We start from the raw sequence: 18104 nt of genomic DNA on the forward strand, positions 1-18104 counted from the left end.
CAGCCTATAAGGGTTAAGGAGATGAGAGAGAGAGGAGTCAGCCTATATTAAGGAGATGAGACGAGGAGTTAACCTATAGGGGTTAAGGAGATGAGAGAGAGAGGAGTTAACCTATAGGGGTTAAGGAGATGAGAGAGAGAGGAGTTAACCTATAGGGGTTAAGGAGATGAGAGAGAGGAGTTAACCTATCATTAGGAGATTTGAGAGAGGAGTTAACCACAACAGTGGTAGGAGATGAGAGAGGATCAGCCTACAACTGGGTTAAGGAGATGAGAGAGGAGTTAACCTATAGGGGTTAAGGAGATGAGAGAGAGGAGTTAACCTATAGGGGTGCCAAGGAGATGAGAGAGAGAGGAGTTAACCTATAGGGGTTAAGGAGATGAGAAGGAGTCAGCCTATAAGGGTTAAGGAGATGAGAGAGAGGAGTCAGCCTAGGGTTAAGGAGATGAGAGAGAGAGAGGAGGGCCTATAGGGGTTAAGGAGATGAGAGAGGGGTCAGCCTATAAGGGTTAAGGAGATGAGAGAGAGAAGTCAGCCTATATGGGTTAAGGAGATGAGAGAGAGGAGTCAGCCTATATGGGTTAAGGAGATGAGAGAGAGAGGAGTTAACCTATAGGGGTTAAGGAGATGAGAGAGAGAGGAGTTAACCTATAGGGGTTAAGGAGATGAGAGAGAGGACAGGGACAGGTAAACAGAGAGGACATAGAATGGCTCTATCTGAGAAACCTCTTCATAAGAAAAAGATGATGCCAAAGAACATTGCTGACGTTTTACATTCTCTCAACCAATTGTGCTGATTTGTTAGTTTTGTTGCGCAACTTATTTTTTACATAATGTTGCTTCCGTCTCTTATGACAGAAAATAACTTCTGGACATCAGAACAGATTACTCACTGGCGGACTGGAAGAAACTTTTCCTTTAACGAGTCTGACGAGAAGGATATCCTGCTCTCTCTGGAACAGGCCCAGATCCCCACCTTTTGCTTGAAGAAAAGACGCCACAGATCAGGCAGCCTGCTGAGAATCCATAGTAAACTCCCACTGCCATCCGTTCTTCTTGCTAATGTGCAATAATGTGCAATAATTGATGACCTACGATTAAGATGATCCTACCAACGGGACATTAAAAACTGAAATATCTTATGGTCAATGAGATGTGGCTGAACAATGAGATGTGGCAGATCAGAGAAGCTTCGTCTGGTAAGACGAGGGGTGGGATGTATCTATTTGTCAATAACAGCTGGTGCGCAATGTCTAATATTAAAGAAGTCTCGAGGTATTGCTTGCCTGAGGTAGAGTACCTTATGATAAGCTGTAGACCACACTATCTACCAAGAGAGTTCTCATCTATAATATTCATAGCCGTCTATTTACCACAACAGAACGAAGCTGGCACTAAGACCGCTCTCAACCAACTATATAAGGTCATAAGCAAAGAAGAAAATGCTCACCCAGAAGTGGCACTCCTAGTGGCCAGGGACTTTAATGCAGGCAAACTTAAATCAGTTTTACCAAATTATTACCAGCATGTCATATGTGCAACCAGAGTTAACAAATTCCTAGACCACCTTTACTCCACACAGAGATGCATACAAAATTCTCCCCCACCCTCAATTTTGGCAAACTTTTGTCTATTTGGACCATAATTCTCTCCTCCTAATTCCTGAGTACAAGCAAAAACTAAAGCAGCAAGTACCAGTGACTTGTAAACACGGAAGTGGTCAGATGACGCGGATGCTACACTACAGAACTGTTTTGCTAGCACAGACTGGAATATGTTCCAGGATTCATCCAATGGCAATGAGGAGTATACAACCTGTCACTGGATTTCATCAATTGCATCGACGATGTCGAGCCGTGTGTCTGGCGATACGTTAGGGCGTTTCTACGGTAATGAGATAGGACTCGGCTGTGCTCCCTCATCCAGACGCTGATGCGGCGGCAGACAACTCCTTGCCGCCATCGGTACCGGCGGCGAGACGTCCCTGGAACCAGCCACCGGCATGATCCGGTAATATACCGTTAATTATATCTTAAATACCAACAAGGTGTGAGCCGCCACCTGTGGATAACGTGCCAAATGGGAAGGAGAAAAATTATAAACATATTTCAAATGCGGTGACTTGAACCGGGAGTGTCTATCAACTGTCAATCAAATGCCAGCTTCCCTAACGTATGGCCTCTTAATTAGGCATATTCAGACTCATAATGACAGGATCATCTTAAAGGGGTGCATGTCGTTGACTGGCGTCTTGTGGATGATATCAGAACAACTCATGTGTAGTATGAATAGAGGAATGGAAACGGGTCAGAGATGGAGACAGGCTGCTGTTGGCTTTACCCATCTCCTTTCAAAGCTCTTCAGCCTAAAACGGCTAACATGGTAAGTTGATGAAAGTTAATAGATGACAAATTATTATGGACAAATCTACCCAGAAGCGCACCTCATAAACCAGTGATCAGAGAGAACCTGCCCAAGGCTCCCACTTCCCTCTGTGGTTTCAGACTGAGTTCAGTTCCAAACCTCAAACCACCAGCCCATGTCAGCTAAAAGAACAAACCACAATGGTGTCGTTGAATAGACTTTAAAAACAGCGAGAGGACCTGCAGACTGCTTCCTGTAGACTCTCATCAGTCCTAAAACACATCTCCTTACTCCAACTTCCTCTTTCTCTGCACCTCTCACACCACACCCTCATAAAGCCTCATCAAGGCCCACCTAAGGTAAACTCAGGAAAAACTCCTGGCACTAATTATGGGATAACAATCTGAGTGCTGATGATGTAGTCCGAGAGGAAACAGACTGTTTAATGCCTAGACGCAACAGAGGAGTTTACATTATTCATTTTCACACTCTCCCTTCACCTTTACCTCTCCTCCTCCACAGATCAGTGTGAACTATGACATGAGGTTGAATGAGGCATGGATTCTTCATCACCTTCCTCATAGCCAAATCAGCTCTTTACCCTTCAGAGAGAAAACTTTCACATTTGATCTATAGGAGCAGACTATTATTTAAGCAATAAGGCACGGGGTTCTGTGTTATATGGCCAATATACCACGGCTTAGGGCTGTTTTTTATGCACAACGCAATGAAGAGTGCCTGGATACAGCCCTTAGCTGTAAGACTACATACCACAAACCCCCAAGGTGCCTTATTGCAATTATAAACTGGTTAGCAACGTAATTAGAGCAGTAAAAATACATGTTTTGTCATACCTGTGGTATACGGTCCGATATACCATGGCTGTCAGCCAATCAGCATGACATTAAAAGGCAGAAATGGTGAGAAATTGTGAGGGTGTATCTACTGAGGGGAAGAGAAGGGACTAGAGGAGAGGGCGTATCTACTGAGGAGAAGAGGAGAAGGGACTAGAGGTGAGGGTGTATCTACTGAGGAGAAGAGGAGAAGGGACTAGAGGTGAGGGTGTATCTACTGAGGAGAAGAGGAGAAGGTACTAGAGGTCGGGGTGTATCTACTGAGGAGAAGAGGAGAAGGTACTAGAGATGAGGGTGTATCTACTGAGGAGAAGAGAAGGTACTAGAGGTGAGGGTGTATCTACTGAGGAGAAGAGAAGGTACTAGAGGTGAGGGTGTATCTACTGAGGAGAAGAGAAGGTACTAGAGATGAGGGTGTATCTACTGAGGAGAAGAGGAGAGTAGAAGGTACTAGAAATGAGGGTGTATCTACTGAGGAGAAGAGGAGAAGGTACTAGAGGTGAGGGTGTATATACTGAGGAGAAGAGGAGAAGGTACTAGAGGTGAGGGTGTATCTACTGAGGAGAAGAGAAGGTACTATAGCTACTATATTTACAGGACTAAAAGCTAACCTTGGACACATGCACAACTCAAACTTCTGTTCTAATACTGTAGAGAGAAGAAAGGGACAAAGATATTGCAGTGGAGGGGTGTGAGTAGGGGAGGAGAGAGAAAGGGGGAAAGACAGAGGAGAGGTGATGTTGGGCGAGTGAGGAGGAGGTTGTTTCCCCAAACACGCCCCCTCATGGGGTGATGTGAGGGGTGGGGCAGGAAGGAGAGGCCAGGGCAGGGTGATCCCTGGATACCCTGCAGGGGTTTGGGCAGAGGGCCAGGCACACAACCCCTTTGGCACCTGCTAGACACACACCCTCCTCTCTGATGCCCATAGCAGTGACATCAGCAGCACTCGTCTCCACTAACCAGCCAAGCACACACCCACTGTTGTTTGTCAGGTAGGATGTGAATGATTATGGTTTAGCTGAACCTGACACTAGAGTCACAACAAATGAGAACAGACATTTTGTTACAAACTGTTACTATAATTTCTTACAAAGGACAGAAGGCCAACTTAAAAAAGCTCACTATAATGATAGATGGAGTGAGAAGAATGAGAAAGGGGAGAGAAGAGAGAAATGCAGAGAGCCCTCCTGTACACACAGGAAACTTGCTGAAACTCAGCCTTCTCTAATATTCACTGCTACACATGCTTTAGTGCTCCACTCCTCGCTCGCCCAAGCAAGCAAGGGCCCCTTCCACTCTCTCACACACTTATAACACAATCTCACCAGACAAAGTTCTGAGCCACACAGAGAGAAGCAAATACAGTTGAAGTCGGAAGTTTACATACACCTTAGCCAAATACATTTAAACTCCGTTTTTCATAATTCCTGACATTTAATCCTGGTAGAAAATCCCTGTCTAAGGTCAGTTAAAATAAAGTGGTGATCCTAAGAATGTAAAATGTCAGAATAGTACAACATGATGCTGCCACCCTCATGCTTCACGGTTGGGATGGTGTTCTTCGGCTAGCAAGCTGGCCCCTTTTTCCTCCAAACATAACGATGGTCATTATGGCCAAACAGTTCTATTTTTGTTTCATCAGACCAGAGTACATTTTTCCAAAATGTACAATCTTTGTCCCCATGTGTAGTTGCAAACAGTAGTCTGGCTTTTTATGGCGGTTTTGGAGCAGTGGCTTCTTCCTTGCTGAGCGGCCTTTCAGGTTATATCGATATAGGACTTGTTTTACTGTGGATATAGATACTTTTGTACCCATTTCCTCCAGCATCTTCACAAGGTCCTTTGCTGTTGTTCTGGGATTGATGTGCACTTTTCGCACCAAAGTACATTCATCTCTAGGAAACAGAACATGTCTCCTTCCTGAGCGGTATGATGGCTGCGTGGTCCCATGGTGTTTAAACTTGCGTACTATTGTTTGTACAGTTGAACGTGGTACCCACAAGCCTTTGGAATTTGCTCCCAAGGATGAACCAGACTAAAATATTTTTTCCGAGGTCTTGGCTGATTTCTTTTGATTTTCCCATGATGTCAAACAAAGAGGCACTGCGTTTAAAGGTAGGCCTTGAAATGCATCCACAGGTACATCTCCAATAGGCTAATTGACATCATTTCAATCAATCAGAAGCTTCTAAATCCATGACATAATTTTCTGGAATTTTCCAAGCTGTTTAAAGGCACAGTCAACTTAGTGTATGTAAACTTCTGACCCACTGGAATTGTGATACAGTGAATTATAAGTGACATAATCTATCTGTAAACAATTGCTGGAAAAATGACTTGTGTCATGCACAAAGTAGATGTCCTAACCGACTTGCCAAAACTATAGTTTGTTAACAAGAAATTTATAGAGTGGTTGAAAAATGAGTTTTAATGACTCCAACATAAGTGTATGTAAACTTCCATGCATGAACACACTCACACACACTCTCTGACATGTCTTCAGAGGAGTACAGGAAACTCACTTCACTGATTTAAACATAACTTTGTACATTACAAATCTACTCACTCTCTGTGTGATATTTCTGGTGACGACAACGGCTGAGAGGACAAGGGATGAATATGACAGTGGTTTTAAAAAGGTTTTAGAGCCGCGTGTCAAGGGAAGCTGTTTAACTTCCAATGTCCTCAGAGCTTTGCAGGCCACGGTGGAAGACAAGGACGCTGGGCTCTGAGATCTCTAAAAGACATCAAAGGCTCACAGATCTCAAAGACAGAGACTCGGAGAGAAGTCTGATTTCTGACGCTGCGAGTTAAAATCCTTGAATACAATCTGACACGAAAGATCTCGGTTCACAACTAAGTCATTCTGATCTAACTAAGAGTCAATCTGATCTAACTTTGACACTTACTTTTGTTGCATTACACTTGTGCTTTGGCAATACACATATGACCTTCCATGTCTTAAAGTAATTATACATTAATATATATACACACAGTAGCAGGCAAAGGTTTGGATACACCTACTCATTCAAGTGTTTTCCTTTATTTTTACTATTTTCTACATTGTAGAATAATAGTGAATACATCAAAACTATGAAATAACATGTGGAATCATGTAGTAACCAAAAAAGTGTTAAACAAATTCTTCAAAGTAGCCACCCATTTCCTTGATGACAGCTTTGCACACTCTTGGCATTGTCTCAACCGTATGACTGCAGAATGCTGTGGTAGCCATGCTGGTTAAGAGTGCCTTGAATTCTAAATAAATCAATGACAGTGTCACCAGCAAAGCAACCCCACACCTCCTCCTCCATGCTTCACGGTGGGAATCACACATGCAGAGATCATCTGTTCACCTACTCGGTGTCTAACAAAGACACAGAGGTTGGAACCAAAAATCTCAAATTTGGACTCATCAGACATTGCTCGTCTTTCTTGGCCCAAGCAAGTATTTTCTTCTGTATATGCTTTAAAGCTGCACTATGCAGAAATGTCTCCATTTCCCGATTGGTAAAATTCTAATAGTTTGCCTAATTTTAGTTTATGTGAAAAAACAAGCAAGTATAGCGTAGAGAATCATTATACCATCTAAACCTCTGTGAAATATATTTTCAATAAGCAAAAATATTGTATTTTCAGCTGTTTGAAGTTGGTGTACACAACCGAAAGTAAAAGACAGACACAAAAACGAAACTGAAGAACGGGAAGCATAGAAATAGCACCCATAGAACATATTTATGGCTTCTTAGACTTGCTTTCAATGAGAATGATGGATCGCCCAAAAAGTTACCTATTGCAGCTTTAAATATGCTACATTTCAGAGACTAATACCACTGGTCATACCATTAGTATGCACAGACTCATGCATGCACAAGTACACTAATGTACAGTGTCTCTCCCAACATCAGGCTGTCAGACGGCCGTCCCCGCCCGAACGTCAGATGCCCCCCGAACGTCAGATGGCTGTCCCCCCGAACGTCAGATGCCCCCCGAACGTCAGATGGCTGTCGCCGCCGAACGTCAGATGCCCCGAACGTCAGATGGCTGTCCCCCCGAACGTCAGATGGCCCCCGAACGTCAGATGGCTGTCCCCGCCCCCGAGCGTCAGATGCCCCCCCGAACGTCAGATGGCCGTTCCCCCAAACGCAGATGCGCCCCAGATGCGCGCCCCCGGCGTCAGATGGCCGTCCCGCCGAACATGAAGACTTTAATAGATGTGACACTGGGATGGTTTCACACCATAGTCTGGAAACAGGAAACAGAGGTTGACGAAGCAAAACAACTAATACAGAACCAGGGTACAAAGAGGGCTATGGTGAACACACACACACACACACACACACACACACACACACACACACACACACACACACACACACACACACACACACACACACACACACACACACACACACACCAAAGGTCTCAAGAAACTCCCCCCACCCCAAAAACATTACAAATCTAAAAAAAAATCTTGTGACTAAGATATGAAGTAACCTTGGTAGTAGCAAGTTGGTCCCCTTCCGGGGCTTGGGGCCTGTGTGGGCGGTCTGTCCGCTCTGAGGACTGTAGGCATGGCAGGGAGAGGTGAGCTGTCACCCACCATTAGCATCACCGCAGCCGCTCCGAGAGAGAGGGAGGGAGGGATGAAAAGCTGGATCCTCGCTAACCGCCATCCAGAGCCCATCCCCAGGCCTCAGAACCCTCACGCCTCCAGGGACTGGCTCGCACGCTAACACACAAACCCTCCCTCCTCAGCAATTGTTAGTAGTATCAAAGGGTTGTGTGTGAGGGAAGTGAGAGGGTTGGTGTGGAGAAGTGTGTGTGTGTGTAAGAGTGTGGCAGGGCTGAGAAGCAGAATGTGGAAGATGTAGAAATGAACAGGAGGAGGGGAGGATAGTTTAGGAGAGGTGTTGCCAACAGTAGGCGAGAGCCACACACAGAGTGCTGTGATGATTAAAGTTGAATGTGGGGAGGGTTAGAGGAGGCTTAGATAATGCATAACTGTTGTATTGGAAGTCTAACATAACCTACACTGACACACCTACTTATTTAACTCTGTGTGCATGTGTCACACATGTACCACTGAGTACTAAAGACCCAGATACAGTTCAACCCTCCTACACAGGCTGTAACGGGAATCGTCCTCCTCTGACGAGGAGTATGAGAGATCGGACCAATGTGCAGCGTGGTACGTGTTCGTCATGTTTTAATGAACAAAATCCCTGAACACGAAAATACAGAATAACAAATAGAAAGACAGAAACTAAAACCCAAAGTTCCGTGTGGAACACAGACACAGAAAACAATCACCCACCAAACACTGGTGGGAAAAGGTTACCTAAGTATGATTCTCAATCAGAGACAACTAACGACACCTGCCTCTGATTGAGAACCATACTAGGCCAAACGCAAAATACAACATAAAAAAACAGACTGCCCACCCCAACTCACGCCCTGACCATACTAAAACAAAGACAAAACAAAGGAACTAAGGTCAGAATGTAACAGTACCCCTCCCAAAGGTGCAGACTCCGGCAGCAAAACCTGAACCTATAGGGGAGGGTCTGGGTGAACGCCTGTCCGCGGTGGCAGACCGTGGCCTCTTAAAAACGGCGACCCTTGCCGCCGACCTCGGACTGGGGACCCTAGGTCCGGGTCCTGAATGGACGGCAGATTCCGGCAGCACCGGGCGGACGGGAGACTCCGGCATCTCCGGAGTGACTGGCGGCTCCGGCAGCTCCTGGCAGACGGGAGACTCTGGCAGCTCAGGACAGACGGGAGACCCCGGCAGCTCAGGACAGACGGGAGACCCCGGCAGCTCAGGACAGACGGGAGACTCCGGCAGCTCAGGACAGACGGGAGACCCCGGCAGCTCAGGACAGACGGGAGACCCCGGCAGCTCAGGACAGACGGGAGACCCCGGGCAGCTCAGGACAGACGGGAGACCCCGGGCAGCTCAGGACAGACGGGAGACCCCGGCAGCTCAGGACAGACGGGAGACTCCGGCAGCTCAGGACAGACGGGAGACTCCGGCAGCTCAGGACAGACGGGAGACTCCGGCAGCTCAGGACAGACGGGAGACTCCGGCAGCTCAGGACAGACGGGAGACTCCGGCAGCTCAGGACAGACGGGAGACCCCGGCAGCTCAGGACAGACGGGAGACTCCGGCAGCTCAGGACAGACGGGAGACCCCGGCAGCTCAGGACAGACGGGAGACTCTGACAGTGCTGGGCAGGAGGAAGACTCTGGCAGCACTGGACAGGCGGGAGCATCTGTAGGAAGGAGACGGAGAGACAGCCTGGTGTTGGGGGCTGCCACCGGAGGGCTGGTGCGTGGAGGTGGCACCGGATAGACCGGACCTGAAGGTATACTGGAGCTCTTGAGCACCGAGCCAGCCCAACCTTACCTGGTTGATTGCTCCCCGTAGCCAGGCCAGTGTGGCGAGGTGGAATAGCCCGCACTGGGCTGTGCTGGCAAACCGGGGACCCCCAATGCGAAAGGCTGGTCCCCATGTACCCCGGCCAGAGGAGACGCACTGGAGACCAGATGCGCTGAGCCGGCTTTGTGGCATCTGGCTCGATGCCCAACCTAGCCCGGCCGATACGAGGCGCTGCGCTTTAACGCACCGGGCTATGCCTGCGCACCGGGGACACTGTGCGCCTCAAGGTGCCATCCATCTCCACTCAAACAATACAACAGAGGAGGAACAACTGCGTGTTTTACCTGACAAGTTGAAAATAGTCATTTTAGAGCCACGGCCTCATAACAGCTTGGGTACCAGTCTGTTTAGCCATCATTCCTCACAGAGTACAAGGAGTGGAATGTAGTCACAAAACAGGCTCTGGATTTCAGGCTCATAATAATACTCTAGTCTGACAATCAGGTCATAATATGTCCTCACACAGCCTAGATATACTACAGATGGTCCTTTCCCTGATTCCTAAATGACATCATTATGAATGATTCTATAAAGGAATCATAAAACTACGCCAGGAAATACACAGTCCTCTACTGACCTGGTTGTGCTGTTCATGTGTGTGAAGCTCCAGTCCTCTACTGACCTGGTTGTGCTGTTCATGTGTGTGAAGCTCCAGTCCTCTACTGACCTGGTTGTGCTGTTCATGTGTGTGAAGCTCCAGTCCTCTACTGATCCTGGTTGTGCTGTTCATGTGTGTGAAGCTCCAGTCCTCTACTGACCTGGTTGTGCTGTTCATGTGTGTGAAGCTCCAGTCCTCTACTGAGCTCCAGTCGTCTACTGAACTGGTTGTGCTGTTCATGTGTGTGAAGCTCCAGTCCTCTACTGACCTGTGCTGTTCATGTGTGTGAAGCTCCAGTCCTCTACTGACCTGGTTGTGCTGTTCATGTGTGTGAAGCTCCAGTCTTCTACTGACCTGGTTGTGCTGTTCATGTGTGTGAAGCTCCAGTCCTCTACTGACCTCGTTGTGCTGTTCATGTGTGTGAAGCTCCAGTCCTCTACTGACCTGGTTGTGCTGTTCATGTGTGTGAAGCTCCAGTCGTCTACTGAACTGGTTGTGCTGTTCATGTGTGAAGCTCCAGTCCTCTACTGACCTGGTTGTGCTGTTCATGTGTGTGAAGCTCCAGTCCTCTACTGACCTGGTTGTGCTGTTCATGTGTGTGAAGCTCCAGTCCTCTACTGACCTGGTTGTGCTGTTCATGTGTGTGAAGCTCCAGTCCTCTACTGACCTGGTTGTGCTGTTCATGTGTGTGAAGCTCCAGTCCTCTACTGACCTGGTTGTGCTGTTCATGTGTGTGAAGCTCCAGTCTTCTACTGACCTGGTTGTGCTGTTCATGTGTGTGAAGCTCCAGTCCTCTACTGACCTGGTTGTGCTGTTCATGTGTGTGAAGCTCCAGTCCTCTACTGACCTGGTTGTGCTGTTCATGTGTGTGAAGCTCCAGTCCTCTACTGACCTGGTTGTGCTGTTCATGTGTGTGAAACTTCAGTCCTCTACTGACCTCGTTGTGCTGTTCATGTGTGTGAAGCTCCAGTCTTCTACTGACCTGGTTGTGCTGTTCATGTGTGTGAAGCTCCAGTCCTCTACTGACCTCGTTGTGCTGTTCATGTGTGTGAAGCTCCAGTCCTCTACTGACCTGGTTGTGCTGTTCATGTGTGTGAAGCTCCAGTCGTCTACTGAACTGGTTGTGCTGTTCATGTGTGTGAAAAGCTCCAGTCCTCTACTGACCTCGTTGTGCTGTTCATCAGTCCTCTACTGACCTGGTTGTGCTGTTCATGTGTGTGAAGCTCCAGTCCTCTACTGACCTGGTTGTGCTGTTCATGTGTGTGAAACTTCAGTCCTCTACTCCAGCACACTGTCCTCCCATCGGCCCAGGACTAACATCCTGTCACTCATCATCACTCACTCTCATGTGGGACAAAAGGATAGTTTGTCTAAGGGACACACATTGGAGATCACTGCACCACTGCAACCCCCCCCCCCCAAAAAAAAAAGAACCCCTCCCCTCTCCTTTTGAAGTTTAGGGGGCTGTCTCGTTCTATCTGAATAATATAGTGTCTGTAATTAAAGTCCATTCAGGGCTCATCTAGTGGTGTCCTAACTGTCCCCCATCATCTGCTCTGGCCCTTTCAATGGCCACCTGTGACCTCGGAGACGGGGAGACAGAGTGCCATAAAATTCAGAGCCACTAACACGTTCTGGTCAACAGTCCGTCTGCCTGTTCAATCACAGTCAATGAGCACTGTTTTATACAGCCAACTCATCTTTAAGATGTTAAGAGAAGTTATTTCTAAATAGACCTTCCTACAGCCAAGCGTATTGAGCCTGGTAGGGGTTAAGAGAGTGTCATGATTAAGCAGACAGCAATGTCTCTGTGGTCTCTTTCACTTCTCTTTCTGGAAGACAATGAAACAATGGACCAGCTGGGTTTCTTTAGCCAATGAGGCCAGCACATTGTGGCATTGACTGGGCCTCATTGGATAGCGATAGTACTGAGGTATTGATGATGTAATACAATACAGGATGGAATGCAATCTGTCTCATTGAAACTATACATGTTTATATTGAAGTATAATAATAACTGTGTTTATAGTAGCTATCAACATTTCCTGAGGTAAAGTTTTACCCTAGTATTTATTATTTTTGTGTGCGAGTTAAACCTGGTTTTCACAACACGATTTGGGCCTTGATGTAGCGGTCCCAGACATGTTTTTGAGATTAGAGACAACATCCCTATGTCGATGCCGACAAGGGTTCGCGGCAGTCACCGACGCTCATTTAATGTTAGCGGGACAGAGACTCAATCTGAGGGCTACCGATTCCGTCTTTAAGCACTCCCAGACGTCCCAATCATTTCAAACCATTGATTTTGTCACCACAAAACCCGCAATGCTCCAGTAGTGTGATGTGTTACGACAAGTTTTGAGAACGGTGATCAGCAATAGCCAATGAGAGCTTGCCAGAGAAGAAGCCAGTGAGTATCGCATCACCCAGAATGTGTACTCTCGAGCAGGAGCGATGACGACTACTAGAATGGGTTTGTACTTGCCATAATGTCAAATCGCTACAGCTCTGACAAGCTCTTTACACGCAATGTTATTCAATTCAAAATGTATTGGCTAGATTTTTCAACTCTTTATGGCAAGCGTGAATGTCTGACTGAAAATGTTTATGAGGCTTCTTTGAGCCACAGCTCGTGGTCAAGTGAAGAATCTTGTAGTGTGTGATACATCCGTGCCACATCATTTAGTGCCCACCACTATGTTGGCAAGACAAAAAAACTACAGGAACGACGGTTGTTTAATGTGAGAGGCTCAGCAATTTTAGAATTTTAAAAGTAGTGTAGTGTCTGCCCGGAATTAGCCTATCCAAGTCCAGCTCTCCTTTGGGTGAGGAGATGGGTCACACTGTCCTCCAATCCTTCAGTCAGCTAAAGACAAAGCAGGCTCAAAGCTCTGTTATGAAGTTTCCAAACTAGACGTTATTTTAGCCACATTTTTGCCGGCCAGCTGAATACGACCAAACTAAACAGAAACCTCTGTATTCACACACACACACACACACACACACACACACACACACACACACACACACACACACACACACACACACACACACACACACACACACACACACACACACACACACACACACACACACACACACCACACCCCCCCAGGACACGGAGCAGTGAGAGTGTGGGAAAGTTATTTCTAGGGCAGAAGCGGAGAGCGTTCCTGGGCTTTGACTCTCCTGCTCCAGATCAACATTCCACCTTTGAACCGCTCAGACTTCGGCCGTTTGTGCCCATGATGACAATTTCTCCTTTCCTCTTAGGGGGGCGGGCACAGGGGTGGAGGGGGGGGATCACCTTTTTGGCAAGTTCCATTCTCTCCGCTAACGTGTCAATTAGGCACAAGTTAAAAACACAGACAACGTAACTTACTCCAGTTTTAATGATGGATTCATTGGTTTGGTCATATTCTGCATTGGAAGTCCAGACCCTAAGAGACGTAACAGCCCACGTTACCCAGCAGACCATAGACCAGGGGACCCTAAGAGACCTAACTGCCCACGTTACCCAGCAGACCATAGACCAGGGGACCCTAAGAGACGTAACAGCCCACGTTACCCAGCAGACCATAGACCAGGGGACCCTAAGAGACCTAACTGCCCACGTTACCCAGCAGACCATAGACCAGGGGACCCTAAGAGACCTAACTGCCCACGTTACCCAGCAGACCATAGACCAGGGGACCCTAAGAGACCTAACTGCCCACGTTACCCAGCAGACCATAGACCAGGGGACCCTAAGAGACCTAACTGCCCACGTTACCCAGCAGACCATAGACCAGGGACCCTAAGAGACCTAACTGCCCACGTTACCCAGCAGACCATAGACCAGGGGACCCTAAGAGACCTAACTGCCCACGTTACCCAGCAGACCATAGACCAGGGGACCCTAAGAGACCTAACTGCCCACGTTACCCAGCAGACCATAGACCAGGGGACCCTAAGAGACCTAACAGCCCACGTTACCCAGCAGACCATAGACCAGGGGACCCTAAGAGACCTAACTGCCCACGTTACCCAGCAGACCATAGACCAGGGGACCCTAAGAGACCTAACTGCCCACGTTACCCAGCAGACCATAGACCAGGGGACCCTAAGAGACGTAACAGCCCACGTTACCCAGCAGACCATAGACCAGGGGACCCTAAGAGACCTAACTGCCCACGTTACCCAGCAGACCATAGACCAGGGGACCCTAAGAGACGAAACAGCCCACGTTACCCAGCAGACCATAGACCAGGGGACCCTAAGAGACCTAACTGCCCACGTTACCCAGCAGACCATAGACCAGGGGACCCTAAGAGACCTAACTGCCCACGTTACCCAGCAGACCATAGACCAGGGGACCCTAAGAGACGTAACAGCCCACGTTACCCAGCAGACCATAGACCAGGGGACCCTAAGAGACCTAACTGCCCACGTTACCCAGCAGACCATAGACCAGGGGACCCTAAGAGACGTAACAGCCCACGTTACCCAGCAGACCATAGACCAGGGGACCCTAAGAGACGTAACAGCCCACGTTACCCAGCAGACCATAGACCAGGGGACCCTAAGAGACGTAACAGCCCACGTTACCCAGCAGACCATAGACCAGGGGACCCTAAGAGACCTAACTGCCCACGTTACCCAGCAGACCATAGACCAGGGGACCCTAAGAGACCTAACTGCCCACGTTACCCAGCAGACCATAGACCAGGGGACCCTAAGAGACCTAACTGCCCACGTTACCCAGCAGACCATAGACCAGGGGACCCTAAGAGACCTAACTGCCCACGTTACCCAGCAGACCATAGACCAGGGGACCCTAAGAGACGTAACAGCCCACGTTACCCAGCAGACCATAGACCAGGGGACCCGTTACCCAGCAGACCATAGACCAGGGGACCCTAAGAGACTAACAGCCCACGTTACCCAGCAGACCATAGACCAGGGGACCCTAAGAGACGTAACAGCCCACGTTACCCAGCAGACCATAGACCAGGGGACCCTAAGAGACGTAACAGCCCACGTTACCCAGCAGACCATAGACCAGGGGACCCTAAGAGACCTAACTGCCCACGTTACCCAGCAGACCATAGACCAGGGGACCCTAAGAGACCTAACTGCCCCGTTACCCAGCAGACCATAGACCAGGGGACCCTAAGAGACGTAACAGCCCACGTTACCCAGCAGACCATAGACCAGGGACCCTAAGAGACCTAACTGCCCACGTTACCCAGCAGACCATAGACCAGGGGACCCTAAGAGACCTAACTGCCCACGTTACCCAGCAGACCATAGACCAGGGGACCCTAAGAGACGTAACAGCCCACGTTACCCAGCAGACCATAGACCAGGGGACCCTAAGAGACCTAACTGCCCACGTTACCCAGCAGACCATAGACCAGGGGACCCTAAGAGATGTAACAGCCCACGTTACCCAGCAGACCATAGACCAGGGGACCCCGTAACACGTTACCCAGCAGACCATAGACCAGGGGACCCCGTAACAGCCCACGTTACCCAGCAGACCATAGACCAGGGGATCCTAAGAGACCTAACTGCCCACGTTACCCAGCAGACCATAGACCAGGGGACCCTAAGAGACCTAACTGCCCACGTTACCCAGCAGACCATAGACCAGGGGACCCTAAGAGACGTAACAGCCCACGTTACCCAGCAGACCATAGACCAGGGGACCCTAAGAGACCTAACTGCCCACGTTACCCAGCAGACCATAGACCAGGGGACCCTAAGAGATGTAACAGCCCACGTTACCCAGCAGACCATAGACCAGGGGACCCTAAGAGACGTAACAGCCCACGTTAACCAGCAGACCATAGACCAGGGGACCCTAAGAGACGTAACAGCCCACGTTACCCAGCAGACCATAGACCAGGGGACCCACGTTACCCAGCAGACCATAGACCAGGGGACCCTAAGATACGTAACAGCCCACGTTACCCAGCAGACCATAGACCAGGGGACCCTAAGAGACGTAACAGCCCACGTTACCCAGCAGACCATAGACCAGGGGACCCACGTTACCCAGCAGACCATAGACCAGGGGACCCACGTTACCCAGCAGACCATAGACCAGGGACCCACGTTACCCAGCAGACCATAGACCAGGGGACCCACGTTACCCAGCAGACCATAGACCAGGGGACCCTAAGATACGTAACAGCCCACGTTACCCAGCAGACCATAGACCAGGGGACCCACGTTACCCAGCAGACCATAGACCAGGGGACCCTAAGATACGTAACAGCCCACGTTACCCAGCAGACCATAGACCAGGGGACCCCAACAGGTGGCCCACATATGAGTAGCTCACCAAACAATTATCAAAGTACATGCAATTTTCACGTGTTCCACTGCAAATTGATGTAAATAAAAGCTCCCAGCTACTATCTAATCAACGCAACAATGACATTATCCACCCCTGGTTAGCCACTAAACCTAACAATATTTGCCAATCAATTTCCAGAAAAATTGCCCGTCTGTCTGGGTGGTGCGCGTGCTTGTCCATCACTCCGTGTGTAGCCTGTTGATGTGACAACCATCTTGTTGTTTGACAGAAATACTTCCCCCAAAACAGTCTCAATTAAATGTTCACTGCAAAGCAGGCTTACCTGGCAGAAGTAGATCATGAGGAAGTAGACTTTGCCATGGAATGAGCAGCAGCAGTACAGAACCATCACATTAGACTCACATTCCTCACTCTATAGATGCGCATTTAAAAGGGCCAGAGGAGCGATTAAAGGGGTATTACACCATAAAAATGTTAGTTTTCTTCCAGACCTAAAAAATAATAAAGGTCTTCAGATGTGATGTAATTATTCACATGGACTCAGAACATCACATTTAGTTGTTTCTCTATGAACAATTGTAATTTTGAAAGTGAAAAACCAAACAAATCTAAAACCAGGAATAAATAAAACTGAGAAAACCTAATTATGGAAAATAAACGGAACTTGGGGGAAAAAAACATATGAACCGTTATTTTAACAGGTATATTGACAGAAAACATAGTGCACTACTTTCTCTTGAACACTAATGACCCAGGGAAGAGTTGACAACAGAGTGCACTACTTTCTCTTGTACACTAATGACCCAGGGAAGAGTTGACAACAGAGTGCACTACTTTCTCTTGTACACTAATGACCCAGGGAAGAGTTGACAACATAGTGCACTACTTTCTCTTGTACACTAATGACCCAGGGAAGAGTTGACAACATAGTGCACTACTTTCTCTTGTACACTAATGACCCAGGAAAGAGTTGACAACATAGTGCACTACTTTCTCTTGTACACTAATGACCCAGGGAAGAGTTGACAACATAGTGCACTACTTTCTCTTGAACACTAATGACCCAGGGAAGAGTTGACAGCATAGTGCACTACTTTCTCTTGTACACTAATGACCCAGGGAAGAGTTGACAACATAGTGCACTACTTTCTCTTGTACACTAATGACCCAGGGAAGAGTTGACAACATAGTGCACTACTTTCTCTTGTACACTAATGACCCAGGGAAGAGTTGACAACATAGTGCACTACTTTCTCTTGTACACTAATGACCCAGGGAAGAGTTGACAACATAGTGCACTACTTTCTCTTGTACACTAATGACCCAGGGAAGAGTTGACAACATAGTGCACTACTTTCTCTTGTACACTAATGACCCAGGGAAGAGTTGACAACATAGTGCACTACTTTCTCTTGTACACTAATGACCCAGGGAAGAGTTGACAACATAGTGCACTACTTTCTCTTGTACACTAATGACCCAGGGAAGAGTTGACAACATAGTGCACTACTTTCTCTTGTACACTAATGACCCAGGGAAGAG

The 18104-nt window shown here is 48.0% G+C and overlaps 2 long non-coding RNA genes across 8 annotated transcripts; both read right to left on the reverse strand.

Moving 5' to 3' along the window:
- Positions 1-9182: 9182 nt before the first annotated feature.
- On the reverse strand, positions 9183-11652 carry LOC127924134 (uncharacterized). Of its 6 annotated transcripts, XR_008116873.1 has the most exons (5): positions 11500-11652; positions 11241-11330; positions 10791-11150; positions 10568-10657; positions 9183-10327 (listed from the first exon to the last, which is right to left on the reverse strand). It is a non-coding gene; the product is annotated as an uncharacterized LOC127924134 (long non-coding RNA). The 6 variants fall into 6 exon arrangements; XR_008116874.1 differs by lacking the exon at positions 10568-10657; XR_008116875.1 differs by lacking the exon at positions 9183-10327 and having other exon boundaries at positions 10528-10612; positions 10836-11150.
- Positions 11653-15170: 3518 nt separating this feature from the next.
- Positions 15171-16677, reverse strand: LOC127924135 (uncharacterized). 2 transcript variants are annotated; one of them, XR_008116877.1, is made up of 3 exons: positions 15807-16677; positions 15469-15621; positions 15171-15317 (listed from the first exon to the last, which is right to left on the reverse strand). It is a non-coding gene; the product is annotated as an uncharacterized LOC127924135 (long non-coding RNA). The 2 variants fall into 2 exon arrangements; XR_008116876.1 differs by having other exon boundaries at positions 15177-15368.
- Between the last annotated feature and the right edge of the window lie 1427 nt (positions 16678-18104).

This window comes from Oncorhynchus keta, unplaced genomic scaffold (assembly GCF_023373465.1).
Source record: "Oncorhynchus keta strain PuntledgeMale-10-30-2019 unplaced genomic scaffold, Oket_V2 Un_contig_3711_pilon_pilon, whole genome shotgun sequence".
Taxonomy (NCBI): Eukaryota; Metazoa; Chordata; class Actinopteri; order Salmoniformes; family Salmonidae; genus Oncorhynchus; species Oncorhynchus keta.